This window comes from Apodemus sylvaticus, chromosome 12, assembly GCF_947179515.1.
Source record: "Apodemus sylvaticus chromosome 12, mApoSyl1.1, whole genome shotgun sequence".
In the NCBI taxonomy this organism is placed as follows: domain Eukaryota; kingdom Metazoa; phylum Chordata; class Mammalia; order Rodentia; family Muridae; genus Apodemus; species Apodemus sylvaticus.
Window position 1 is genome coordinate 74,057,965 of NC_067483.1, and position 27,747 is coordinate 74,085,711.

At 42.0% G+C, this 27,747-nt stretch overlaps 1 pseudogene; it reads left to right on the top strand.

The window, feature by feature from the left end:
• Positions 1 to 1,171: 1,171 nt before the first annotated feature.
• LOC127697070 (SNW domain-containing protein 1-like) lies at positions 1,172 to 22,308 on the top strand (annotated as a pseudogene).
• The last annotated feature ends 5,439 nt before the right edge of the window (positions 22,309 to 27,747 follow it).

Below are 27,747 nucleotides of genomic sequence, written 5' to 3' on the forward strand. Positions count from 1 at the left end.
TCAAAAATTCTTTTAAAAATATAATTGTTTTGTAATTTTCTGTCATTTTTGTTCTTTATATACTATATTTTGGTGCAACATCTTGAACACACAAAAATGCATCAGACATCAGTATCACACTTGATTGTATATGGCACATAGAAGATGAATGACAAATACTTTCGGGTAAAGAAAGAATGGGTGTTGTAACAAGTCTCTGTGCTTTTCCCCAATATGGCCAGCAGATGGCACACTTGCACACCCACAAAATGGACCCTTGATTTTTATGCCTTACCTCCCCTCTGTGTACGGATCAGATTATTGTACAAGTGTTTAGCACATTTCCAACTGCTGGTCTGTTTGCATCTGTTACTTACACGTGTTAGCTAGTTGTTCTTAGACCTCTCAGTGAGTACATGATTTAGGAAAAAAGAAAACAATATTTGGATATGTGCTCATAGCAGCCTTCTTTATTGTTCAAAAGCTTAAACATGCTTTGGTTCCAGAGATATTTCCAAGCACCCCACCCAAACTAACAAACAATTGTCTGGATTTTTCTAAACTCTTACTTATTATTCTGTAAGTGGATGGTCAACGACCCCTGCCAGGGAAGGAGATCAATCACAGATGACATAGACATCAGGAAGAGAGAGAGGTCAGCACAGGCTTTCTAAGTCCAAGCGTCTGGGAATCTGTATAGATGACAATGGTCATGTTCTCTGACAGCCAGAATGGGATCCGGAGTAAATGTTCTATAGTTCATTAAACAGAGACTCCTCTACAAAGAATATTTAAAAATATATATTTTGAGTTTATAAAACACAAATCCCAGAGAAAAAGCCACATGCTTGATGTATGTTTAGTCACATAGACCCAATATGCAAGTGGCAAGCTTTTGCAAGTAAACTCAGAATTGCCTTTAGTTCAATGACCTTTTATCAGTGACATAGACCAGAGTTTATACTTCTCTGAAATGGGATTCAAAAGTTGTATTTATGTTTCTGGGGGAAAGGTAACAATTTCCCTCACCAGATTCTCATCTTCATTGTTCATTTAACAACAATAAAAGAACATCCTAATTTTATCTGGAGATAGATGCAGCTCGGATGATCAGAGTGCTTTGTGCACACGCTCAAATACTGCGGGGACCACCAAGTCACGGGTGGAATTTAGAAAGTGATTAGGCGAGGTGATGGCACTGAAGAAAGCCACGCCCTTAGACATGCTGCTGGTCACAGATGAAAAGATTCTGAGCCTTCCTTCAGACTACTCCTTAGAAACAAAGAGAAGTATTTCCAGTGGGCCTCTCACTAGCAATGCAGTGGACAGAGCCTGTGTTTTAAGAGGAACCCGCAAGCTGATTCAGCTCCCAGACTTCCTTAGGAGGAAATTATTAATGGGATTCTACTGAAAGGTCTTGTAAGCAAATGACCTTCCCTGCATGCTTTCTCTGACCTGAACCACACTCGCTGCCTCCTGGAACTGTTCTCGGTTCAGATCAACAAGGAGAATAGATGAAAGGCTGGGCCCTGGGGCCCTGGGTCCGGTGTTCTTAACTGTCTCACCATTAAGAGCATGGATGTGGCTGAGCACTGTCCCCGAGCTTCCCAACTGTGGAACCTTTTGGCCTTCTTCCGAGCGGCATGGGATGTCCCTGAGGTCTGCAGCTCTGATCACTGTCACCCCTCCCTTCTTCCCCCATCTGCCCTGCATCATCTAGAAAGGTAGAGACCTACAGCAGCACAGGCAACCCAGGGAAATGAGGCTGGGTAATCACTCAGTCCAGATCACTCTCCAACAGTGTTTTAGAAATGAGCCAACGAGCCGGGTGGTGGTGGGCGCATGCCTGTAATCCCAGCACTCTGGGAGGCAGAGGCAGGCGGATTTCTGAGTTCAAGGCCAGCCTGGTCTACAGAGTGAGTTCCAGGACAGCCAGGGCTACACAGAGAAACCCTGTCTCGAAAAAACCAAAAAGCAAAGATTTCATGAATCCATTTGCTTGAAAAATTCATGAAATCTATATTTTTTAATAGCTGAATAGTATTCCATTGTGTAAATGAATCACATTTTCTGTATCCATTCCTCAGTTGAGGGATATCTGGTTATTTCCAGCTTCTGGCTGCTATGGACATAGTGGGGCATGTGTCCTTGTGGCATGGTGGGGCATCTTTTAGGTATATGCCTAGGAGTGGTATAGCTGGGTCTTCAGGTAGATCTATTTCCAATTTTCTGAGGAACCCCCAGATTGATTTTCAGAGTGGTTGTATCAGTTTGCAATCCCACTAGTAATAGAGGAATGTTCCTCTTTCTCCACATCCTCACCAGCATCTACTCTCACCTGAGTTTTTGATGTTAGCCATTCTGACTGGTGTGAGGTAGAATCTCAGAGTTGTTTTGATCTGTATTTCCCTGATAACTAAGGATGCTGAACATTTATTTAAGTGCTAACACTAATAATTACTCAGTGAGCACAACAATCTAGCATTCTCTCTCTCTCTCTCTCTCTCTCTCTCCTGGCCCTCTTGCACTGCTGGTAACATTTACCAGCACACCACAGATGTGGACTAGAACAAACTCATCACTTTGAGCCATGCCTCACGATGAAAAAACAAAACTTTTAAGCGAGGACGTACACGTTTAGTGCTTCTAAACGTACCTGAGGGATGTCATGGCCATCAGCATCCTTAGTCCCCGACAAGGACAGCCTCAGAAAAGCTAGAGCAGAAGTTGCCCTGCTTCGTTTTGTGCAAGCCACCACATGTAGAACCGCTGCTGGAGACCCTCATCAAGATTTAAAGAAGTTTCATCTGAGCTAAATTTTTCTACACTGGTGGCAAAACATTCTAGAAAGGGACAGAAAATATAGATCCAAAACCCCATATTGATATGTCAATTGTTTTATGATCAGATGTACAGACTCAGGGTGATGAAGTGGAGGCTATTAACTTACTGCAATAACAGCAGAGCAGATATATTAGTTTTGCGTTATTATAATGCAATGCCTGTGATCTCTCATGAGAAAAGGTTTATTTAGCTCCTAGTTAGGGGTTAAGAGTGTGATTCTGATAGAGGGCAAGTTCCCAGCTTCATCATCGTGGCAGGTGGTAGCCGTCGACATGAACAAGCAAGGCATTACTTAGACTGAGAGCACCAACAGATAGAACAGTGAATGGTTATTTTATAAGAACCTTCCTGTTAGAACCCAAGGAGTTGCATGAGGAGCACCCAGGGCATGAGTGACCACAGGCTCCAGTTGAGTTCACAGGCTCCACTGAGTTATAGCTACAATGGCCTAATGACCTCTGCATTAGTCTTTCTATCTGGATAAGATGCTCGACTCATAAGGAAAACAGCTATCATCGTGCTTGCATTTAGAGGTTCTAATTCATGATCAGTTAGACAGGAGGTTTTCAGGCTTTTGGGTAGAGCACCAGATGGCAATGAAGCTAGTAGACAGTGAATCAGAACAACTCACCTCCCGGCCTGAAAACAAGAGAGCATGAAATGGGCCTAAAGTCCAATGGTCCCCTCAAGGGGACTCCTGACATGCTGACCTCCCAAGAGACTCCACCTTGCAAAAGCTCCTCCATCTCCCAATAGCACACATCTGTGCACCAGTGCCTCAATAACTGTGGCAGGGACAAACTAAACACCTTTATACCATTCCACAGTGATAAGTGAAGAGAAAAGTGTTTAAAAGAAAAAAGATATTAAGTAATAAATTTTTAACATGAACTTAAGATAGCAAATTGCTGGGAAGTCACTGCTCTAGAGACACCACCAATTCATAAAAGCTATAAAAGAGCCAGAATGATTTTAGTCAGTGATTTGTGACTTCACCTTACAAATTAGATTCCCAACATCTTAATACTGTTGTGGAAATGAAGAGTTGTTATCTACATATTCCAAAGCAAAATTAGTTGGCTAAGAAACCTTTGCCAGAAATTTGAAAGATATTGTTCACAAAAAAAATTTCTGCACATGTATTTGTCTTATTTGATGAGTTCATGAAGTTGAGTGTGCTATTTTCTCCATTACACAAATCCCACCGTGGAAGTGTTCAAGAAAACTGAAGACATTTCCCTCATTGGAAGCATCTATCCACTTCCTTAGGCACCACGATAAATCACTCTTTGACTCATTTGATTTATGTAAAATGAATTAATGAAAATATAGAGCAAATTACGTTTTTAAAATCTTGGGAAAGTTTTCAACCTGAGGAAAAGTGACAGCCTTTAAACTGGTCACCTGCTTTGCTGTTTTTCTGAGTAAAATAGATTTATCTTTGAAATTTCTTTCCAGATCATTTTGATGTTTAAAAACCTTTGGCAGATCTCTGCAGCCTCCAGTGTAAAGGGGAAAACTCTTTAGCATGCACTCAAAACCTCGATTCCAACATTTTGACTTCCTTTTCCCCCATGACCATCCATGGGTAACACATGATACTCTCTATGAGCTAGAAACCATATTCAGAACTACAAATTCATTGGCTTTTCGATCTTATGATGAGCCTTTTAGAAAGATGATTTGACCACCATATGGTGGAAAAGAAAACAACAGGTTAGAAAAGGCCAGCTAGGCTGCCCACACAGCAGCAGCACACACAGCGCATGGCTGTCTTCAGGGTCTCTTGTTGCTCTCCCACACACTGGCCACCCCTCACCTTTTGCCTTCTGCCAGGCTGAACCTTTAGTTTGCAGTACTTTTCCCCCTACAACCTCTGGTCCATCCTTCAGCAACCAGTTCAAACCCATCTGCCTGGCAGACGACTCCTGTCAGGGGCCCTCTCTCCCTCTCCCACTCTCTCTCCCTCTCTCTCTCCCTCTCCCTCTCCCTCTCCCTCTCCCTCTCCTTTTCCCTCTCCCTCTTCTTCTCCCTCCCTCTTCCCCTCTCCCTTCCCCTCCCCCTCCCCCTTGCAACATTTCTTTCCTGTTCAGTTGTCTTATGTATAACAATCCCTTGATGGCAGAGTCTGCTTCTTCTTTGCCCACAAAGACCTTACGTGGAATCAATTATTAATTTGTGTAGAGCCAATTTTGGGGAGTTTAATTGAACACAGCTGATTAATAACTCACTCCATCCTAATTACAGAGTGTTTCATTCATTAATAGAACAGCTGGGAGCAGCAAATCCAGGGTGAAAACCTACAGGACAAACACAGACCATTTAAATGTGTGTGTGTAGGGGGAGGGGGGGAGTGGTTTCAGCTAGACAACCTGATATCTAATAGTGGATCCTCTTAACCGAACACCCTTGGGTACATTTTTCAATCTTCCTTAACCTCTTCATATCCCTTAATGAGTGCGCTAGCACATGTATCTACAGTTAGCTAATTGCAGCAATTTTCACGGTGTACTCATGTGGTATCTGATGGCATGCCTTTAATGACTGTGTGTATTTGACCGTTATGATGTCAGTATAAAATGTCTCCCACTGGTTCTTGTTTTGAATATTTGAGGGGTGGAGGCTAGCTGGAGTGTATAGCTATCTAGGGGTGTGTCCTTGAAGGATCTGTTGGGTCTGAGAGGCCCTTCTCCATCTCTGCTTCCTGTAAGAAGCACTTACACATCATGCATTCCCTCCTCCCGGGGCCAAGCAACCATGGACTGAACTTCCTGGAATCATGAACCAAAAGGAATCTTTCCTATCTTGTTTCTGTCTAGTATGTCACAGTGACAACAAAGGATATTCTTGTCATGTCCTCTAACAGGCACTCAGCCGTCGCCATCTTTGTTAGCACCGCCCTTTCCACAGTGCTTCCGTGGGAATCAGACGTTCACTCGTCACTCCCTCATAACCAGGGCTCCACCCACTCCTTACTCCCTCGTGTTAATACAGCAGGAGGCTCTGCTACCTAAAATTATCTAATATCTGCCTGTTTCTGTCTGATGGTGACTATCACTCTATCCCGAATCACTATTAATTATTCCCTTTCTTGGTTTTTGCAATGGATTCTAAATAAGTTTCTGGATTCGCTTAAGTCCATCATCCCACTGTTCACACTGTATATCCTCATCTTTTAAAGGTACCAATCAAATCAAGCAAGTCCATGCTTGAAACCATCAAATGGATTCTCATCAACTGTGAGTTAAGATATGGCTCCCGGGTAGCCTAGCTGTGCTGGTCACCTGACACCACAGCATTTGTATCATTCTTCCTCTCAGTCAATTTGACTTTTTCTTTTTTCCCTAATATGCTGAACCATTTCTAATGACCACTGGCTTTTCTACTGTGCCTCAAGCTCACTGTTACATTTATACACATTGATACACACTCTTTGTGTGGTCCTTCATTATCATATTAATTTTAATTAGCATGAAATGATGGCTTTCATCATTTTTCAAACATGTTTCGTGCAGATAAATCATTGTAGTTTGCTCATGATTGCTCTCCACCAGCTACCCTTGCCCTTGCCTGCCCTCTGCTGGCCCCTACCTCCTGCCAGCCAAGTTTGCCTTCTGCTTTTGTGTAGTGTGGGGGTGGGGGGGAGAGTATGTGTGTGTCTCTGTGTATGAGTGCGTATGTGTGTCTGAGTGCGTGAGTGTGGGGGTAAAAGTGAATGTGTGAGTGTATCTGTGTGTGTGACAGAGAGAATCTCTGTGTGTGAGTGCCTGTGAGTGTGCCTGAGTATGTGAGAGTGTGGAATACAAGTGAGTGTGTGAGTGTGCATGTGCCTATGTGAAGTTAAATCTAACCCCTTCATATGAGAAAATTATATACCTTTCTCCTCTTGTTTTGCTCCTTTACCCTTTCTTGTTCTCCCAGTTTCCCCTACTACACATTCACATGCAGTGCTCGTGGAAGCCAGAGGTTAGCCTTGGTTATAGCGAATCACTCTTACTGTGCGATGTGAGGTGCCATTTCTCCCTGCATCTTCCCTTCGCTGATTCAGATAGACTGGCTGGCCAGCGTGCTCTAGGCATCTGTCTCCACCTCCTAGGATTACGTGTGCATTCCACTGCACTCAGCTTTTTATGTGGGTGCTGGGGATCTGAACTTGGGTCTTCATGCTCTCCTGACACCGTCACACCACCCCACCCCAGGCAAACAGGCCTGGATTATATAATAAAGACATGTGAACATAAGCCTGGAATAAGCTAGTAAATAGCCTTCCTCCATGCTCTCTATCCACACCTACCTGTGTTGAGTTGCTGCCTTTTCTTTTCTTTCTGGATAAGGCAGAAGCCAAATTAACCCTTTTCTCCACAAAGCTACCATTGGCTAGTGCTTTGTTATAATAGAAAAGCAAACTAGAATGGAAATTGATAGCAGTGATTGAACTTGCTGTAATGGACCTGACCACATGGTTTTTCTGTCTTGGAATTGTATTGGAAGAAGATGGAGGTTTGGGGAGAGTTAGAAAAACCATTGAGTGTCAAGAGCCTATTATACTTTGTTGGAACTTAGAAAATACTACTAAGAGCAGTGAAGACAACAGAGGTTGGTTTGCGAAGCTTTTTGGTGGAAGGAGCAAACACTATCAGGTCTATTTGCATGGTGATACATCTGAATTAGGAATCTGTGCAAGTAAAGCTTTTACTTTATTGGAAGAAAGCAATCTTGGTCATGATTAATAAGAGACCAGCATTGGATGGACAAAGGACAGAGGTAGAAAACATTCAAAACAGAAATCTTGAAAGAGAATGCAGTAAATGAATTTAAAAATGATAGGAGTGTTTAAAAGCAGACTGTAGTAGGCAGAGGAAATAATTATTCAAGTTGAACACAGAACATTTCCAATTATCCAAAGAGAGCAGAAAAAAGGAAAAAATAATAAAGATGACTTTAGGTGCTTATGAGGTACCATTCAATGTATGTCTTTAGAGTCTTAAAAAGAAAAGAGGAAAGTGACCAAAGGCTTTATTCAGAGAACTGAGGGCTGGGAAAATCCCCATGTGTAGAAAAGGAAGTGAAACCTGGATTGAGGAAAAGCCTAAATGATCTCAAATAAGATGAATGCCTCAAAAGAGCATGCTTACAAAAGTGAGCAGAGTTGGATTTGGTGGCATAAAGCAAAACATGGACTATCCAAGAGAAACAAAGAGGAAATTACAGAGAAATAAAAGGGTCAACATGTAATAAATATAGAACAATTATATATATAATTGTATTATACATAAATATGTATAATTGATATATTTATATATGTAAATTATCTTTATATGTAATATACACAGGTATATATACAGGTACACACACACACACACGTTTGTGTGTGTGTGTGTATGTGTGTATGTGTAGTATATGTTGCAATATCAGAGAACCCAAACAGCCAGAACAAACACTGGTGTCAGAGAAAGAATAAATAGTCATATGACAACAGCAGAAGATGTCCATTTTCTCTCTTGACCAATAGACAGTGTCTTAGTCAGGTGACTCTTACACATTACCAAGTCCAGCCACAGCACAAGGTACAACCTTGGCTATCTCTGGAGCACAACCTTTATGTTCTCAGAAAACACTTCCCAGAAGATTTCACCTCAGTGATGCTGGCCTCTTCTTAATCACCACTAATTTCTTAGCTTCAGCTAACCAGCATCAATCGTCCCAGTAATACAAACTTTTTGCTTTAGTAGTTCTGGTATCTTGTTAATTACAGTAATTCTTCAGCCCAGCTAACCAAAACCACAGAATCTTCACAATCAAAATAGCAATGGCCCTGATAAGAGTCTTTAATCTTCCCTCTGAAATTCCACAAGTCAGGCCTCCATCTTCTGCACTGTTCTCAACACTATCTTCCAAGCTCCTATACAATATCTCACAGAGCTCTTAACACCAAATTGATCTTCTAGCCCAAAGTTTCAAAGTCCTTCCACAGTTCTCCCCAAAACTTGGCCAGGTTGTCACAGGAATACCCCACTATGCTGGTACCAATTACCAGCATAGTTTCTATTCCCACACAAACATCATGCTGAATTTTGGTTTCCCTGAAAGGAAACCAAGTCAGGGTTTCTATTCCCACACAAACATCATGACCAAAAAGCAAGTTGGGGAGGAAAGGGTTCATTCAGTTTACATTCAGTTACATTGCTGTCCATCACCAAAGGAAGTCAGGACTGGAACTCAAGCAGGTCAGGAAGCAGGAACTGATGCAGAGGCCATGGAGGGATGTTACTTTCTGACTTGCTTCCCCTGGCTTGCTCAACTTACTTTCTTTTTTTTTTTTTCTTTTTTTTTTATTCGATATAATTTATTTACATTTCAAATGATTTCCCCTTTTCTAGCCCCCTACTCCCCGAAAGTCCCGTAAGCCCCCTTCTTTTCCCCTGTCCTCCCACCCACCCCTTCCCACTGCCCCGTTCTGGTTTTGCCAAATACTGTTTCACTGACTCTTTCCAGAACCAGGGGCCACTCCTCCTTTCTTCTTGTACCTCATTTGGTGTGTGGATTATGTTTTGGGTATTCCAGTTTTCTAGGTTAATAACCACTTATTAGTGAGTGCATACCATGATTCACCTTTTGAGTCTGGGTTACCTCACTTAGTATGATGTTCTCTAGCTCCATCCATTTGCCTAAGAATTTCATGAATTCATTGTTTCTAATGAATAGTACTCCATTGTGTAGATATACCACATTTTTTGCATCCACTCTTCTGTTGAGGGATACCTGGGTTCTTTCCAGCATCTGGCAATTATAAATAGGGCTGCTATGAACATAGTAGAGCATGTATCCTTATTACATGGTGGGGAATCCTCTGGGTATATGCCCAGGAGTGGTATAGCAGGATCTTCTGGAAGTGAGGTGCCCAGTTTTCCGAGGAGCCGCCAGACTGATTTCCAGAGTGGTTGTACCAATTTGCAACCCCGCCAGCAGTGGAGGAGTGTTCCTCTTTCTCCACACCCTCTCCAACACCTGCTGTCTCCTGAATTTTTAATCTTAGCCATTCTGACTGGTGTAAGATGAAATCTTAGGGTTGTTTTGATTTGCATTTCCCTAATGATTAATGAAGTTGAGCATTTTTTAAGATGCTTCTCCGCCATCCAAATTTCTTCAGGTAAGAATTCCTTGTTTAACTCTGTACCCCATTTTTAATAGGGTTGTTCGGTTTTCTGGAGTCTAACTTTTTGAGTTCTTTATATATATTGGATATTAGCCCTCTATCTGATGTAGGATTGGTGAAGATCTTTTCCCAATTTGTTGGTTGCCGATTTGTCCTCTTGATGGTGTCCTTTGCCTTACAGAAACTTTGTAATTTTATGAGGTCCCATTTGTCAATTCTTGCTCTTAGAGCATACGCTATTGGTGTTCTATTCAGAAAGAACCCAAGACTACCAGCCCAGGGATGGCACCACCCACAATGGGCCCTCCCCTCTTGATAACCAACCTAGAAAATGCCCCACAGCTGGATCTCATGGAGGCATTTCCCCCAACTGAAGCTCCTTTCTTTGTGATAACTCTAACCTGTGTCAAGTTGACACACAAAACCAGCCAATACAGAGTAACTATATAGAAAATATTCAAAACAACAAATTTGAACAATGCCCATAGATTGAAGGCACCTGAACATTCAACCCAACAGCAGAGAATACATGTTCTAAAGCGTGTCAAGCATCAGTTAAAACAGACCACCTGTAAAGTACAGGTCTTAACAAAATTAAATAGATTGAAATTCTACAAAGACTCTTTACCTCAAGGAAATCAGCCTATTATGCAGTATCTGAGAGAAACCTAGACATCTCAAACTAGAAGAAATTAAAACACACATAAACCTGATGCACACATTTGAATAACTAATGGGTCAAAGAAGGGGAAGTCAGGAGTTCCTTGATACAAATGCAAATGACAACACAACATGCAAACCACTGTGCAGTGTAGGAAAAGTGGTGCAAGTTGAGCATCCTTAGTCTGAAAACCCAAAGCTAAAATGCTCAAAACTCTGAAACTTTCTGGATGCCGGCATGGTAGTGGCACATGTGAAAAACTCCATACCTGACTCTATGTGACAGGTCACAGTAAACCACAGCTACACTAAAAATACCATATGAAATTAGCCACAGCTTTTGTGTACATGAAACAGAAATGAATTCTGTGTTTAGACTTGGGTCCCATGCCCAGGATATCTCATTATATATTCCAAACTCTGAATTATTTGAAAATCCTAAACACTTCTGGCTCCAAGCATAAGGTAGACTCAATCTGTAACACATATTATAGTGACAAAAAAAAACCTACATTCAAAAGAAGTGTGTCAAATAAACACCTAACTTTATACCTCAAAGGATTAGAAAATCAAGAAAAACCTAAACTGGAGATAATGATTGCATGATCAGAGATTAGGAGTAGAAAGAAACAAAATACAGAATTGAAAAAAACAATAGGAAAAAGTCAATAAAACAAATTTTGGATAAACAATAAAGAGAACTATCAAACCCTTAGCTAGACAACCTAAAAAGGGGGGGAGAGAAGCAAGGTATCAGACATACAAAGGTAAGAGCTGAGCGTGAACACATTGGTTAATCCAGAACTCAGCTGACTCCTAGAAACACACAACCTCACAAGAATAAATCATGAAGAAATGAAAAGTCAGAACAGACTGATAATGAGTATGGAGATGAAATCAGTAGTCAAAAATTTCCCAACAAAGAAAAGCCTGGGACCAGATGGTTTCCCTGGCAAGTTCCACCAAATGCTTAGAGACGAGTCCCTGCCAATCTTTCTTCAATTGGTCCAGAAACACAGAGGAAAAAAGAGAACACTCTCAAGCTCATTTTTATTAAAGCCAGAATGACTGTGATGCAAAAACCAGACAACGACACCCCAAGAAAAGTATGTGATGGTTCTCTGACTCATCTCAATGCAAAAATCAGCAACAAATAGAACACAAAATCCCACAACACATTAAAAAGATCACACACCACGAACAAATCTATTTACTTCTGAGATTCACGGATGGCTTAAGATACTTAAATCAATAAACATTTTACAGCACATTAAAAAAAACGACGGACTTTTAAATATATTACTTGATCATTTTAGTGGGTGCAGAAAAAAAGGTTTTGATAAAAGTCAGCATCTTTTTTAGAACATTAAGAAATTGCAGCAAACAATATCAACGAGGAATAATAAGGCACAATTGAGTCCAGGCACCCTAAGCTCATGCTTGACGTCACACGGGTAAGAAACTGAGTCACTTCTTCATCAGTGGCTGAAGATCAGACAAGAAAGTCAGCTCCCCTCACTTTCATTCAGCAAACAGACTACAAGTCTTAGCCAGAGCAAGTAGGCCAAAAAGTAGATAGGAGGTTTGCAATGCAGACGAGAGGAAGTGGACTTATCTCTAATTACTAGCACAAGATCTTATAATATTCTTTTAAGCTTCATCAAAGGATATTTAAGTTGATAAACTAATTCAGTAAAGTTTTAGGACAGATAAAATACAAAGCATTCAGAAATTTCTATAAACTATAGAAATAGCTATAGCTATAGGCTATGTATGACTTCCACATGCTAACAGAAACTATGCAATAAAGAAATTAAGAAAATAATTCTTCCAACAATATTATCAAAAATAAAATGAGATACATAGAAGCAGATATAACCAATGAGTGTTGTACCATAAAAATGATAGACTATTGGTGAAGGAAACCTGTGGTGACACAGATGACCAGAAAGATGTGCAGCATCTGTGCGCTGGCAGAGTTGCTACCATTCCCGTGTCTCTCTGCTAGTCAGAGAGTTACACATTTAATGAAATTCCTATCATGATATCATTTTTTTCTGATAAATTTTTAAAATCCTTAAATTCATATTGGACAATGAAAGAACTTTCAACTATATGCAAAGTATTCTTGATTGAAAAAAAAAAAAAACAGCAGAAAAGGCCACCAGAAGATGACAAGTGCTATGATCCCCCTAACAGGATCAAGTGCTAGAGGCTCAGCTGTTTGGAGGAAATCATTGGGTTAAAATACATTTTAGCCTTACCAGATTCGCCTGTGGCTAGAATCTTAAACTGGTAGCATTGTTGGGGAGAGTGGGCCTAATTAGAAGATGTAAATCATAGATATGGGACCAGCTGATCAGAAACCTCTGAAGCCCTGAGATAAATATTTATTTATTTAGTATACATTATCAGAGGCCATAGACTAAGTAAAACAGATAGCTTTTTTTAAAGGTATGCATATTTATCTCAGCATACTCTTTCAAAGACCTAGAAAATTCTGCTTTTGTGATAGGTGAGCCCAGACACTACTCCAAAATAAATAAAGCTCAGAGCTACAAACATCACTTGGTATTCCTTGGATGTGGGATCTAAAATTATCTATTGCAGCTGAAGGCAGGGACTATAGAGGAAGTGTGTATCTGAGGTAGAAAATTTTGCATTCTGATCATCTCAGGCTCAATGCAATGGCTACAGCTAATAATAAATGAGCTTAAATATTCTAGCCACAAAATGGTAAATATTTAGGATCAGAACAGTAGTAAACCCATGCTCAACACTCACAGAAGGTTAGCTATTGTTTCCTTTATCCTTAGTTATGCTAACAAAAGCCCCAAATTAATGGCATAGGGCAACCCTCACTCATGCTTGTGGTTCTGGGGGTCTATAAGCTAGATGGTGAAAGATGGGACGTGACACCTGGGAAAGCCAGAGTTTAGTGTTGTCACTAGAGTTCCATGCTGGGACCATCTAAAGGTTTCTTTGCTCCCGGGTCTGGTGACTGGTGCTGGTTCCTGGCTAGAAGCTATGAGAAGCTGTTGGCCAAATACCTCTACAGAGCGTCTCCATATGGCTGCCTGGCTTTCTCTCAGCATAGTGGCTGGCTTCCATTGCATAGGAATTGGAAACAAGTTTCATTTTCTTCCCCCTTTTTAGAATGTACCCATCGCTTGACATTAGTTTTTATTTTATTTTTTATAGTTTCACATCTGAGTACTTCTTTTCCCATTTGTATTCCTTTAATTTCCTTCTCTTGCCTTATAGCTTTAGTTAGTGCTTTGAGCGTTCTGATGAAAAGGAATGGGTGGGGGTGGTAGATGAGGCTGTCTCATTCCTGATTTTAATGAGATAGCTTCCTTTTTTTCCCTCCTTTTAGGTCGGTGTTGCCTGAGGGTTTTCCATACATAGCTTTTATTATGCTGAAGCATGTTCCTTCCAGTACTACACTCTTTTGGACTTTTATTTTGAAGGCATGCTGAATTTTGTCAAAAGTCTTTTCTGCATCTATTGAGATAACTGTGTTTAAAAATCAGGTTCTAATCAAGGTTCTAATCATAGCACAAAAGTTAAAAAGCTATTTCTGTATAAAAAGTTTTATGATATATAGATATCAGAAAAAACTTCATATTCAGAATCATGGACAAAGAAAGAAGAGGATTGGCCATGTATTCTCTCAAAAGAGGAAAGGAATTTTACTCCCAGCCCAGGAGAGGGTTGTTATTCCCTGCAACTACGACGTGGTACTGAAGCACCTACCTGGGTGCCTGGAGGAAAGAGACATGTAGTAGGTGCTATTTTGAAAAATATACTAGAAAGAAGCACCTTTGCTGCTATAATTCTACTTTGGTGGCTTATTCATATTTTCTATTGTAAGACCCCCCCCCCAAAACCGAGGGTGCCCCAGCACCCCACACCTGGGAAGGGGACACCCATAACACTGGAGAGAAACAGTCTCAATGCAATAACATGAAGATTTCTTTATTCCAGTATTCTGGGTTCCACAGCTGTACACCACGCAGGGGTAGAGGACTGTGGACACCAAGTACCGAATTGCGACAGCTTTTATAAGTTTACAACAAAGCCCAAGAATCACAAACCAATCATTTCTTAGCATGGAGAGCCCACGAAATGCGAGCCAATCTATTTGTACCACTCCATAGTTTTTAGGCCAATCAGTTTAAATTATTGGAGCCACACTCAGTGGACCAATTAGTTTCCTATTTTCCTGGAGTCTATAGCTGCATGAACTCCTGGATAGGGGTAATGGCATAAGCAGTTTACAGAAGCAATATAAGCTTAGTTCATTTCCAGTTACCTTGTGGGGCCAGGATCACCTATTCAAGGCCTTTTTACCTAGCTCTAAACAAAGGGCAGACTCTGGAATGTGAAGTGTTTGGGGCTCCTTAGAAGGCTGGAGTTAGGCTGTATTTTCTATTCTTTCACTATAGCTTCATTATTTCCATTATTAATCCAAAATTAGATTTCAAATTCTCCATATGTCTTTTTTATCCATAGGCTACAACCATATGGAGTTCTAAGATAAGTTACGGTGTGCAGTCATGTTACCTGGTCCCAAAATATAATCCTCTCTTGGCCTCAGGAATGGCATCGTTTGCCACAAAAGACCTTAAGTTCTAAAATGTTTGTATAGTAGCTACAAATCCACTTTATGACATTATTATGATGACTGTTGTGTGCATGCTCAGTTCATAAGTGGGCAAGTGTGTATGCCTGAGTGTGTGCATGTAGAAGCCAGGGACTATCTGGGGTTCTTCTCTTGCTCTCTGCCTTGTTCCTTTAAGACAGATTCCCCTGCTAAACCAGAAACTCATTATCTTGCCTAAGATGGCTGGTCATTAAGCTCCTCAGATCCAACTCCTTTCATTCCCCCAGTGCTAGACTTAAAGGCCTGCACAGCTATGCCTGGCATTTTTAATGTTGGTGCTTGGGATTCAAACTCAGGTCTTCATAGTTACATAGCAAACATTCTTATCTACTGAGCCATCTCTCCCACCTTTTGTTTTCTTTCTTTCTTTTTCTCTTTTCTTTTTTTAAAATTTTTATTTATTTATTTTATTTTATTATTTTTGTTGTTGTTGTTGTTTTGAGACAGGGTTTCTCTGTGTAGCCCTGGCTGTCCTGGAACTCACTCTATAGACCAGGCTGGCCTCAACCTCAGAAATCTGCCTGCCTCTGCCTTCCAAGTGCTGGGATTAAAGGTGTGTGCCACCACTGCCAGGCTTTCCACCCCACCCCACCCCCCACCTTTTTTAATAGATTCATTTTAGAGCATTATCCACTGGAAACACTTTTACTAGCTTCCGATGTTTGTTATTTGGTGGGAGGTGGGATTTTCATACTATAGCTATATTGAGAGACACCAACTCAATGTTTTTAGACCCCTAAACAACTAGCCCAGCACAGAGTAACTTGTTTTTCTGCTTTCAGCTTCAGAAAGATAGTCCACCCTGTTCTAGTTCCAATGTTTAACTATACAATGCCCCAAGGACGTTTGCTCCAGATAATCTCTAACCTTCCTTAAGGCATAAACTATTGCCTGACTTCCTCATTCTGTACTTCCCCATTCCATGCATAATTTGTCCTCCACCCCTTGCCTTGTAAATTGTGTCCTTCACCCCTTGTCTTGTGATTTTTTCCCCCTTTAAATACCCCTGACTTCAGTTGCACGTGGTCCACAGTCCTCTAACCCTGCGCGGTGTAGGGCTGTGGAACTCAGAATTCTGGAATAAAGAAATCCTCATGTTATTGCATCGAGACCGCTTCTTGCGAGTGATTTGGGTGTTGCCTTCTGAGGCGTGGGGTGCTGGGGCACCCTCGGTTTTGGGGGGTCTTACAATATGAGTCTAGATAATGATATATAAATATATGTATATGATAATATATATGATAAAATGATAAATGAATATACTATGGGTTGTCATTAAAACACAGCCTTATAAATCAGACAGAGAACACATATACAGAGGGGGGAGAGAGAGAGACAGAGAGAGAGAGAGAGAGAGAGAGAGAGAGATTTGCCCTTTGCCAAAGGGCAAAGTGTGCATACTATCTAGGGCTTCTAATAATCAATTTTGTCAAGTGGATTTTATCTCAGTGACTATGTAAAGAACAAAAGAAGACTATGAAGTCTCTACACACCATGATCACAGCAAACACTCAGATGGCTTTTGCCTGGGTTCTTCCGTTTCTCCAAAAACTGTTTAAATCACCCATCAAATAAACAGGCAGAGTGTAACACTAGAAAAGGGCGACGGTGGCTGAGTTCCTTCGCATCAGGCTTTTGGGTATTTCAGAAAGAGTTCCCTTAAAGAACATATCTTATTGAGCTTATAATTCTGTCAGTGTGACAGAAAATTCTAAAAATAATTTTAGCGCTAAGTTCTTAAACAGCCAGCTTTTAATGATTTCATAACCTTTGTCACACAGTCAGATATCGGCCTTATTAAAACGTATTTAAGTTGTCAGGCATTCACTGAGTTCCTATTATTAGCAAGGTGCTGCACTAGGCCTGGAAGAGGCTACAATTCTTAAGGAAGAAATTGTCCTTGCTCTAGTAAAGACCCAGAATGGAGAGACACTTATGTATGAACAGCTACAAAGACTCAAGACGGAAGCTGTTACAAATTAATAACAAAACTCCAGAAGTCTATAAAAGCAGATAGGAACCACGTGTGTGGACTTAAGCCCATGAAAACTCAAAAAGGAGACATTATAATGTAAGTTTGGCTAAGAAAGTATAAATGTCACCAGATGGAGAGAGATAACAAGGTCACCACAAGCCCAACACCTGGCAGAAATATAAGACAAGAAAATAATAAAATGTGTCATTGGAGCAGCAGACAGGCTTGGTGGCAGTGCGTACATATCTTGAATTTCTAGAAACTTGTCTCACAGCCAGAATCCCTAGAGACTGAAATGTGTTGTAAAGGATTCAGTCTACTCCACAGTGGAGCACAGGAGCCTGGAGAGTTTTTGAGTTAAAATGACTACAGGCAAGGAAGAAGCTGGAGGTTAGAAAGGCTGTGACAACAACCAAGACCTCAGACAACTGAAGATAAGGGATGGGAATCAAGGTCACAAAGACTCTCCAAAGATCGTCTGCCATGAATCTCAATAAACAAAGTCCACAAGAGACAGGTCTGATCAAAAGCCTGGCAAACAAATGTTTTAATTGGGAAGACCAGGGTGTGACCTCAGGACACAGGAAAGCAGAAGCTAACCTGAACTGGGGAAGGGTAAGATGTAGCAGGAGGATTACCTGGCAGCTGTTTTGGGCCAAGCCAAGCTTCATGGAAAATAGTCATGTTCTAAGAGGTTACCTGACTGGAGATGACTTTAGGTAAACCCAGTAAAGTCAAAATCCTGCATACAACAAATCTTGCCTGACATCAACTGACAGTATAATTCTGAATACCTCCTTTAATTTGATAAACCTTGTTTAATCACTTGTCATTTATCAATACATACCTTTGAGTATTATGTGGATTAGAACAGACACAGAAATTTCTGAGGGAAAGTACCGGTAATATTGTTATTCTGGTTTTGAAAAACAATAATTTTAATGTGATTCCAAAAATGGGACAGAGGGGCTTTTTCTTGTCTCATCTTTCAACACTGGAGATTTGGAGCTTGGAGAATTCAAGATATGCACTTTAATCTTGAGCCACATCTTGAGCCACACCCCAGTGTAGTGTTCTCAGCTTTAAAATCATTTTCTTTCCGGTGCTTTGATCTGCAGCAGCTTAAAATCATACGCACTGCTCTACACTCAGACACGTGCAGCCTTGTGGGATTCTGATGGTGGTAAAAGGACCATGTTCTACCATTGAGACTCTCTCTGTCATGGCTTGGATCCAAATGTCATCCCCACAGACTTATATATTAGCCTGGTCTCTGGGTATGGGGTAGAACTGTTTTTAGAGGTGGTGGGATCTTCAGGAGTCAGGACTTGACTGGCAGAAGTAGATCACTAGCAGCAAATTCTGAAGAGGATGATAACCCTGGCCCACTTCTAATGCTGGATCTTCTTTGATTTCTACTCTGTCACCCTTGTATATTATCATTGTCATGAAACCTACCACAATGGACCAGCAAACCTGCTGGGCTGTGTGTCTGCCTCGATACTGGGTTTCCTGACTGCCAACAGTGCGCTGCTCAGGGGATTCAGAATACAGTCTGTAATGGGAGTCCTCAGTCTGTGTTTTCTTGGGTGAGAAACAGCAGAGTCTGGGAGGGTTGCTGTGGTTCCCCATCTCCTGTGTACCCAGACATCCCTGGAACTTGGGAACAGGGGTCCGGGGTCCCTGCTTTCCTTTGGGAAAATCTACTCACCAGGAAGGAAGGGGAAGGCAGAGGCCAAGTCAGGGCAGAACATGGTTTAGTTCTGAATGAGAGCCAAGTATCTGGAGGGGCTGGGAAAGAGAAGGCCTTCTCCAGGGGACTCTTTATGACAAAGCCTCTCCCACCAATCCTTGATGGAGAGTTAGTCCCTGAATATCCAAACTGTCTTATCTGATGGTGGATATGAATGCATACTCCTTACTCAGCATGAACCTGGGATTAAATACCTTTGTGGGAAGAAATGCCCTGGAAGGGAAGCTCACTGACTGAACACTCTATCAAGATACCTCATTCTCATGGAGAATTCCAGATTTTCATGCTATATGACTGACTGCAATGGTCTTCTCCAGTGGTGACATGGATACCTGTCCCAGATCAGGTAGTTTCACAGGAACTGACTCAACTCCTGCCATTGTCAATTCTGAGATCCCCTGGGGTCTGAGCCAGCTCAACCTAAGCAGGTTCTTCTAATGGCAAGGTCTACATAAGCTCAAACAAATACCTGTTATCATGTATCAAAACCTATCTTTCTTCCCACAAGATAATCCAATAAGGCACTCTGTTAACACACACACACACACACACACAAACACACACAGTAAAACCAAATAGTTTGAGTGGGAAGATTGTGAAACTCTTAGATGGGGGCCTCACCTGGAAAGTCAGTCATTGGGTGCAGCTGTCTAGCCTGGTCTCACTTCCTGAAGACTCACTGTGTCTGCCTCCTGACTGTGGATGCCATGGGCGCTTCCTAGAGTTGTTTCCATGACTTCCTCTAAGTGATATACTGTAGCGCCTAGAATTTGCATCAAATGAACTCCCCCCCCCCTTTAATTGCTTTGGTGGGATTATCATCACATCAAAAGAAAATAGCAAAAACAGGGTATCTTGGGTCATGATGGTAAACTTTGCATCAGTGGGTTTTTTGCTGTGTATGTGTATCCTGAGATCTTCAGGGTAGGGAGGCCAGAACAACTTGGTGAACAAGTTCCTTTGAGTAGCGATATAACTGGGATCTGATCATCATGATGTATCCCCCGTGCAAGTGATCCAACCACAGTAAGGTCTACTCTGGCCAGGATGGACAAGAGACACTTCCTACCTGGAAAATAAGAAGTGGGTTGACCTACTTCTAATAAGGGGAGAGACAGGTCAGAAGAGAATGAGCTGACTTTTCAAGTCTGAAGCAAGAGGCAACCCAGAGGCATAAAGAAGCAGCCATCTGAACAGATCTGAATCTCATCCCGTTTCATCCTGAAAATGAACTTGAAAGGATAGAAAATAATACAACCTAACTCTAATGACCCCAAGAAGTCAGAAGTTTAAAATGCTATCTTGCTTTGTTAGAAACTAGATAAAAGGTCACATTCCAGAGCCCACCCTTTGTTTAGACCTAGCAGAAAGGCCTTGAATAGGTGATCCTGGCCCCACAAGGTAAGAGGAAAAGGGCTAAGCTTATCTTGCTTCTGTAAACTGCTTACACCATTACCCCTAGGCAGGAGTTCACACAGCTATAGACATTCAAGAAAATAGGAAACTAATTGGTCCACTGAGCGCAGGTTCCAATAATTTAAACTGATTGGCCTAAAAACTATGGAGTGGTACAAATCAATTGGCTCGCATTTCGTGGGCACCATGCTAAGAAATGATTGGTTTGTGATTCTCGGGCTTTGTTGTAAACTTATAAAAGCTGTCACAATTTGGCACTCGTGGTCCACAGTCCTCTAGCCCTGTGCAGTGTACGGCCGTGGAACCCAGAATTCTGGAATAAAGAAACCCTCATGTTATTGCATCGAGACTGTTTCTTGCAAGTGATTTGGGTGTCACCTTCCAGGGCGTGGGGTGCTAGGGCACCCTTGGTTTTTGGGGTCTTACAGAACTCAGAAGCAGACAGGGGATGGAGGTGACAAGATGTGCCTTATTCTCTCAGGTCACATACTTAGGAAGTCATCTTGAAGGACTAATTGGAGGTGGACCCTGACAGTCGGGGAAAACAAACCTCTAGCTTTTGCATCAATCCGTGTGTCTGTGTCTCACTAGAGGGAGGGAAGGTGGCATATCCTAGACCTTGTGGGAGCATCATGGTACAAGCATTCCAAATGATATGTCTTTATGGAAAGTGAGACTTGACTGGAAGAACACTCCTCTGGAAGGGAGCCCCCCTCCTATGGCTCCAGGAAGGACTGGATACCTCGGTCACTGGAGGATTTCGGAGATGGAGGTGCTTTCCCTGAAATCCACGTGCCCCAGTTTCCTCTGGATATGAGGCGACAGAAGAAAGGGTCCAATGCTCTGGCCATTCAGCTGGATGAGGAAGGGAAAGTCAACTATGGCGCCATTGCTTGACAGGGACATCCCAAAGACAAGGTCATTTATAGCAAATATACTGACCTTGTTCCAAAGGAGGTTATGAATCCAGAGGACCCGGAACTGCAAAGGCCCAATGAAGAGACCATTAAGGCAACAACAGAGAGGACAAGGAGAGCCTTGGAGAAGATCTTTTCAAGGAAGCTTGTTGCGGCCAAGCCCATGCCGGCAGCTTCTCAGCTGCCTCCCGCTCAGCGTTTCCTCTACACTCCATCTCAGCGAGGAGGAGCATTCAATTCGGGAGCTAAACAGAGGGTTGTTCGGATCGTAGAAATGCAGAGAGACCCTATGGAGCCTCCAAGGTTCAGGATCAATAAGAAGATTCCCCAGAGACCACCCAGCCCTGTCCCTGTGATGCACTCTCCTCCTCGGAAGCTGTCTGTAAAGGAACAGCAGGTGTGGAAGATCCCGCCATGTATATCCAAGTGGAAGAACTCCAAGGGGCAGCTCCTGGCAAGAGGTCAAATCTACAGAGGAATGAAAACCGAGATATCAGTGAAGTCATTGCTCTTGGTGTGCCCAAGCCCCTGCCTTCCAAGGAAGTTCAGTATGACCAAAGGCTCTTCAACCAGTCCCAGGGTACGGACAGTGGGTTTGCAGGTGGAGAAGACAAAATTGACAATGTTTATGATCAGGCCTGGAGAGGCGGCAAAGGTATGGCTCAGAGTATCTACAGACCCAGTCGAAACCTGGACAAGGACACGGATGGCGATGACCTCCAAACCAGGATCAAGACCAACTGGTTTGTTCCCGGGAAGTCCTTTGCTAGTTCAGACCAAAGACAGAGAGGCCGAGGAGGACCAGTTCAGTTTGAGGAACATCCTTTTGGTTTGGGCAAGTTTTTGGAAGAAGCCAAACAGCACCAAGGCTCTAAAAGACGCTCTGCTGGCAGTCACCCCAAGGAAGAAGAACATGAAGGCAAGAAGCAGAGGAAGGAGTAGAGGGGCGACTTAAAACTCAGTCTGACATATGTGATGCGTGACAGCCTGCTCTAGCCTCAGAGAGAGAAGATGTACCTAACCCTCCAGACACTTGAGACACCAGGGAGAGGGACATCCTCTTGAGCCTTGGGGGGAGGGGCAAGAAGAATTGAGTGAGGAACCTACAGGGGGGGGCATGTAGGAGGGATGGATTAAGACTGGACTATTAAAAAAAACTAAAAATTAAAAGAAAAGAAAATGTTCTCAAGCCTCTCTATACAAGTAATACTTTTCCACTACATCTAAGGCAGTGTGTAGTCACAGAAGTCACATTTTGAAAACTTTTCATCTTCTTTTCAAACCACATTTACACTCAGAACTCACGTTACAAAAAGCATCTCTACACAGACACTGCGGTGTGCCTCCTAAGGACCAGCATAGCATTGCAGAACTCTCAAGAATTCCATGGAGCTGGCTTTGCTCAGTTTCTAAGTTCAAATGGCAGGAAGACTAGGGGATGGGTGTGCAATCTGTTCTAATGTCCCATGACCAAAAGAGGAGCAAAGAAGAAGGAGGGTGGGAAGGGAAGGGAAGGGAAGCGAAGGGAAGGAATAGAGGAAGAGTCCTAGGCAGGAGAAGCAGGAGAAGTACATGTTTCCTTAGAAGTCAGATAGATTTATGACTATGCAGCAGAGAACCAAGGATTGGTAAACAGCATATTGGAAGTATATGGACCAGAGTTCAGATCCTCAGATTCCATGGAAAAACTGAACATTCATGAGCCTACAACTCCAGCCCTGGGGTACAGAGATAAAAAGACAGAGAAATATAAAGCCCAGGGCACACTGGCCAGCCAACCTGGCTGAGATACAGAACTCCAGACCACAACATGGAACACTCTCTTCCCAAAGTAATCTAAAGAGCCACTTAGGAAGTTATCTTACATATCCATGGAGTGCACATGAAAATATACAATCGCACACGCACAAGTGTATATTTGTACATGTATACAAAAATACTTCTCCCCCCAGACACATTTTGGAAAAAGAACGAAAAAGGAATGAAGGAAGCAAGGAAAGGAGGGAGGGAGGGAGGAAGGAAAGAAGGAAGAAAGGAAGGAAAGAAGATCATAAATTAGGATCCAAAAGTAATAGTGATCTACTCTGGAGTCTACAGAATCGTGAACCTTCATCTTCAATGGGATAGAGCATAATTAATGCTTGATATTTAAAACTACATCTTAGACAATATAGTGTGGTGATTCTTTTTAAAGTACAGCATTCATGTTTCAAGAATTATATTGGGTATATGTCACATTAGCACCTAAAAACTTTGGTCAAAAACAGTTCTTTTCTGATTATAAGGGTTGCCAGTATTAGAGAATCTTTCTTGAAGAGCACATTCAAGAAAAATAAATGTTTCTAATCTGTATTTAAACAAAGTTATCAGCCTGTATTTTAAAGGACATTCACTGAGTAGGTTCTAAAGGATGAGAAATTGAGCAAAACTGGACCTCACTGACAATTTTTTTCTGATGTTGGAATTCTGCCTTTTCTACAGTTTTTTTTTTTTTTTAATCATGAGATACATGATTTCCTAGTTTCTTGGTTTTGTTTTTTTTTTTTTCAGCTATGATTCCAGAGCACCTTAGAATTAACCAGAGCATGGTTCACTCATTTTCTTGGGGACTGATGGGGGACTCCTTGAATAATTCAGACCTATGCTTAAATACCAACCTTAGCTATGGTTTCAGTCACCCTGAGGTCAATTAGTAGGTGGTAAATTTCCAGCTCTTGTTGTTCTTGAGAATTTAGTGTCTTAGCCGGAATAACATTGCTTTTATTTTTCAGAAGCAATGCAGCAGACTCATTATCAATGGTGTATGTGCCTGGATGGCTCTTTTTCATCCCTGTTCTCTCTATAGTGGGCTGCTTCTATGGCTGGTGGTCCAGTTTCTTGTCAGTAACACAGCCACATCAAGAATTCATACAGTATCAGTTCCACAATTCTGTCTTCATTAGCATTATTATTTGTACAGTGGAGCTAAAGGGATGCTTGCTAAACTGGGGGATGCTCTGAGAGGGGGCTGCGTGGATTGAGAGCTCAGCTATACACAAGGAATTCAGCTTCCATTTACCACTGTGAGGCTGCAGGCAAGTTCCTTGTCTCCTGTGTGTCTCATTATCCATTTATCAACACAGAATATTTGCCAAGGCCTTCCTGTACTAGGGCTGTGCTAGACAGCCTCAGATGAAAGACTGGCAAACAGATCAAAGATGCTGTGGATAGACACAATAAAAATTCATGTAGATAAAAGATGGCATTCCACAGGCTCCATTTCTAAGAAAACAAAAAGGGAGGGGGAAACGGGGGACAGAAAACTCACCCCAACTCAACAAATGCTTAGCAAACACTTCCTAGAGCCAATGTTGTGGGCACCGCTGAAGGTGATTAAAAAGGTAGAGAGATATATAAAGATAAATAATGCTGGCCTCTGCTCTCCACTCCCAGCTGGGGAAACGGTCATAGAAACGAGTAAAGTCATTGCCCAACTCTTACTCTTCATTCATTCTAACAGGAGATTGCAGATGTAACAGTTGGGCCAAGCTGTGAAGAAGTCTGAAAGACTTCCAAAGAGGACATGAAATATGGATGCCCTGTCACCTCCCCAGGACAAGCCCAACTCTATTCTGAAGGGTGAAGACCGCTCTCTTTTTTTTTCCCCTGTGCTGCACTACGTAGCAGATAACCTTCCTCAGCCCAGGTTACTGTAGTAAGTAAGAGCTGGCAATGTGATACGGCCAGAGTGAGTGCCCTGGCTTCCTGTTCTCAGAATAGAGCATAAATGAGATGTAAGAGAATGAAAGAAAGATCCAGAGAGTGAATAGTGTGAGACATTAGCAGCCTTAAGAGACAATGGCCTGCTTCTCTGGGCATAATTCTAGAATTTGCAGTCTGGTCATTAACAGGAAAGTACTGAAGTGTCAAAAGACAGTAACATTCACAGTGACAAAACTGGTGTCAGTTTTTTGTCTAAACCCCAGAATGGGTACCAACCAAGATGCTTTTAAAAATCTTTAAAATCTTTAAATAGCTAAGGTTTTTTTGGGGGCGGGGGTGGACTTTTTTTTATGAGTTAATCAAGATAGACTAAGGGTTTGCTATGAACTGAATCATGTCTTGAAGCTCTACTCTCCAAAGTGATGGTGTTGAGATACAGCTTCTAGGATTCTGGTTCAAATGGCTGGGTTCAGGTAAGCATGTAGTCAGGGATATTTGGTGCTCTTAGAAGAGGCATCATGTGAGGGCACAGTGAAAAGGTGGCTTCCTGTTAGCAACTGAACTGCCCAGCCTCCAGGAGTGAAAGAAATTAAAAATGCTTTATTCTAAGCCTCCTGGCCAATGTTACTTTGCTTTGACAGTTGTGTTCATCAGTGTAGTCATGCTGCTATGACAAACAGTCCCTAAGATATCAAAGGCTTCCTGTAACAAAGGGATAGTTATTGCTTTATGCAAAGTAGCTGTAGTTCCAGGCAATTCTACAGAGCAACCTCCTGCAACAAGAAGTGGCAGGAACCCAAGGGGGCTGCCCTGACAGTTACCATCTCAGCAGGAGGCAGGGGTGGGAGGTGGGTGGTGACTGAAAGATTCAGTCAGCTGTCAAGGCAGCTTCCAAGGAGAGGTTGCTCTGGAATAGACTTTTAATCTAAGTATTCAGAAGGTCAAATAGAACCCAATATGGGTAAAAGGATAATACATTTCACTGACTTCCTGTGAGAAGTGAGTGTGTGTGTGTGTGTGTGTGTGTGTGTGTGTGTGTTGTAAAAGTAAGTTTTCTTCATGAGAAGGAATTGTCATCTCTGAGGCTTACTGCTGAGTAAGCTCACCCTTCCTAGTTCTTTCTGAACTCTGGCTGGCTGGTTCAACTCAGCTGTTCTGGCTCAAACTCCTCTCCAAGCTGACTGAGTCAACTTGGCTCCTCTCAGCTTCTGACTGAATTCCTCTGCTTGGCCTCAAACTAACTTTGGCCATCTATTCTAACCTTCTGGTTCCTTCTTACTCTCTGGTTCATTTTGTCTTCACCAGTGTCTAGCTTGTTCTCTCTACTACCTGTCTTCATAAAAACTGCCCAGGTAAAAACTGCCTCTGAACTCCACAAATTGAAGTAGCACCAACCAAACTGCCTCCTAACACTAAACTCCACTGCACTGCCTCTCCACGGACTCCTGGGTGCTGGGATTAAAGGCATGTAACACTATGCCTGGAACTAAGCTTTTCTGTGCCCGGAACTTGCTGTGTAGCAGGCTGACCTTGAACTCAGAAATCTGTTTGCCTCTGTTTCCTGGGATTAAAGGTATGTCTGTATTCCAGCTAGAGTATCATGTTGCAGGATTAAATTTCCTCTACAATGTACGTGTGTGCACAGGCGAGTACTCAAGCGAGTGAAGGTCAAAGTTTTATAGCTTTGGTATCTTCCTAGATTTTTCTCCGCTTTATGTATTGAGGCAGCCGACATCTTTGGATAAACCCAGAGCTCACTCTTCTGGCTAGCTGGACTAGCTGATTACTCTGTGAATTTCCTATCTCTGTCTCCATGTTGGGTTACAGGCAGTTGGTTGTACCCACCAGGATTTACATGAGGTCTTAAAATCTGAACTCTGATCCTCATACTTGCAGTGCAATTACTTACTCACTGAGCCATCTCCCCAACTCCAGAATCTCATGCTTCCGCTCATATTCATCCATCTGCCTCATTCTCATGAGGGTAAAGAAATAACAAAACCACAGTCAGACACATATTTCTCTTTCCTTCCTCTTTTAGTGACCAAATGGCTATGTGGAACTTCTTTTTAAGATTTATGTTGTCTATATATTCAATGATCGCTCCACTTCTGCAAATCGGATTACAAAATAATTATAAACGCCAAATGTGATTCAAATTGCCTCTTATAGTTTGAGGCAGACAGGAAGATGGTGTTAATTTGCTGCACAATTGCTCCGGGCATTTCTGGGGCCATTAAAATAAATGTTACATCACAACAGCACACAGCATCCTGAACATAGGAATTCATGGCCCTGAAAGTTCCAAATGCTGTCATTTTGTGTGAACCTCTCTAATCGTGGAAAGCAGGGGAGTTGTGTTAATGGAGTTTGGACTGACAAAGCATGTGACTCAGAGACTGTGTGTTCTTGAGTTCCCATTAGTATAAGGTAATCAAGTCTCTGCTCTTGAAGTGAAATTAAAAATCTAAAATGAATGTTCCCTTTTTTCATTTCCTCTGGGTCTATGATGTTTAGAATCAAATTTCTAGCTTTAATGATGAATGACCCTAATTAGAAATAGAAATTTCATATTAGAATTTCTATTCTTCTTTCTCTTAACTCCAATACCTCTTTCCCTAAGACAGGATGAGAGAGAAGTAAGCAGGATGGAGCTAAAACTTGGTGGGAAGACTTCAA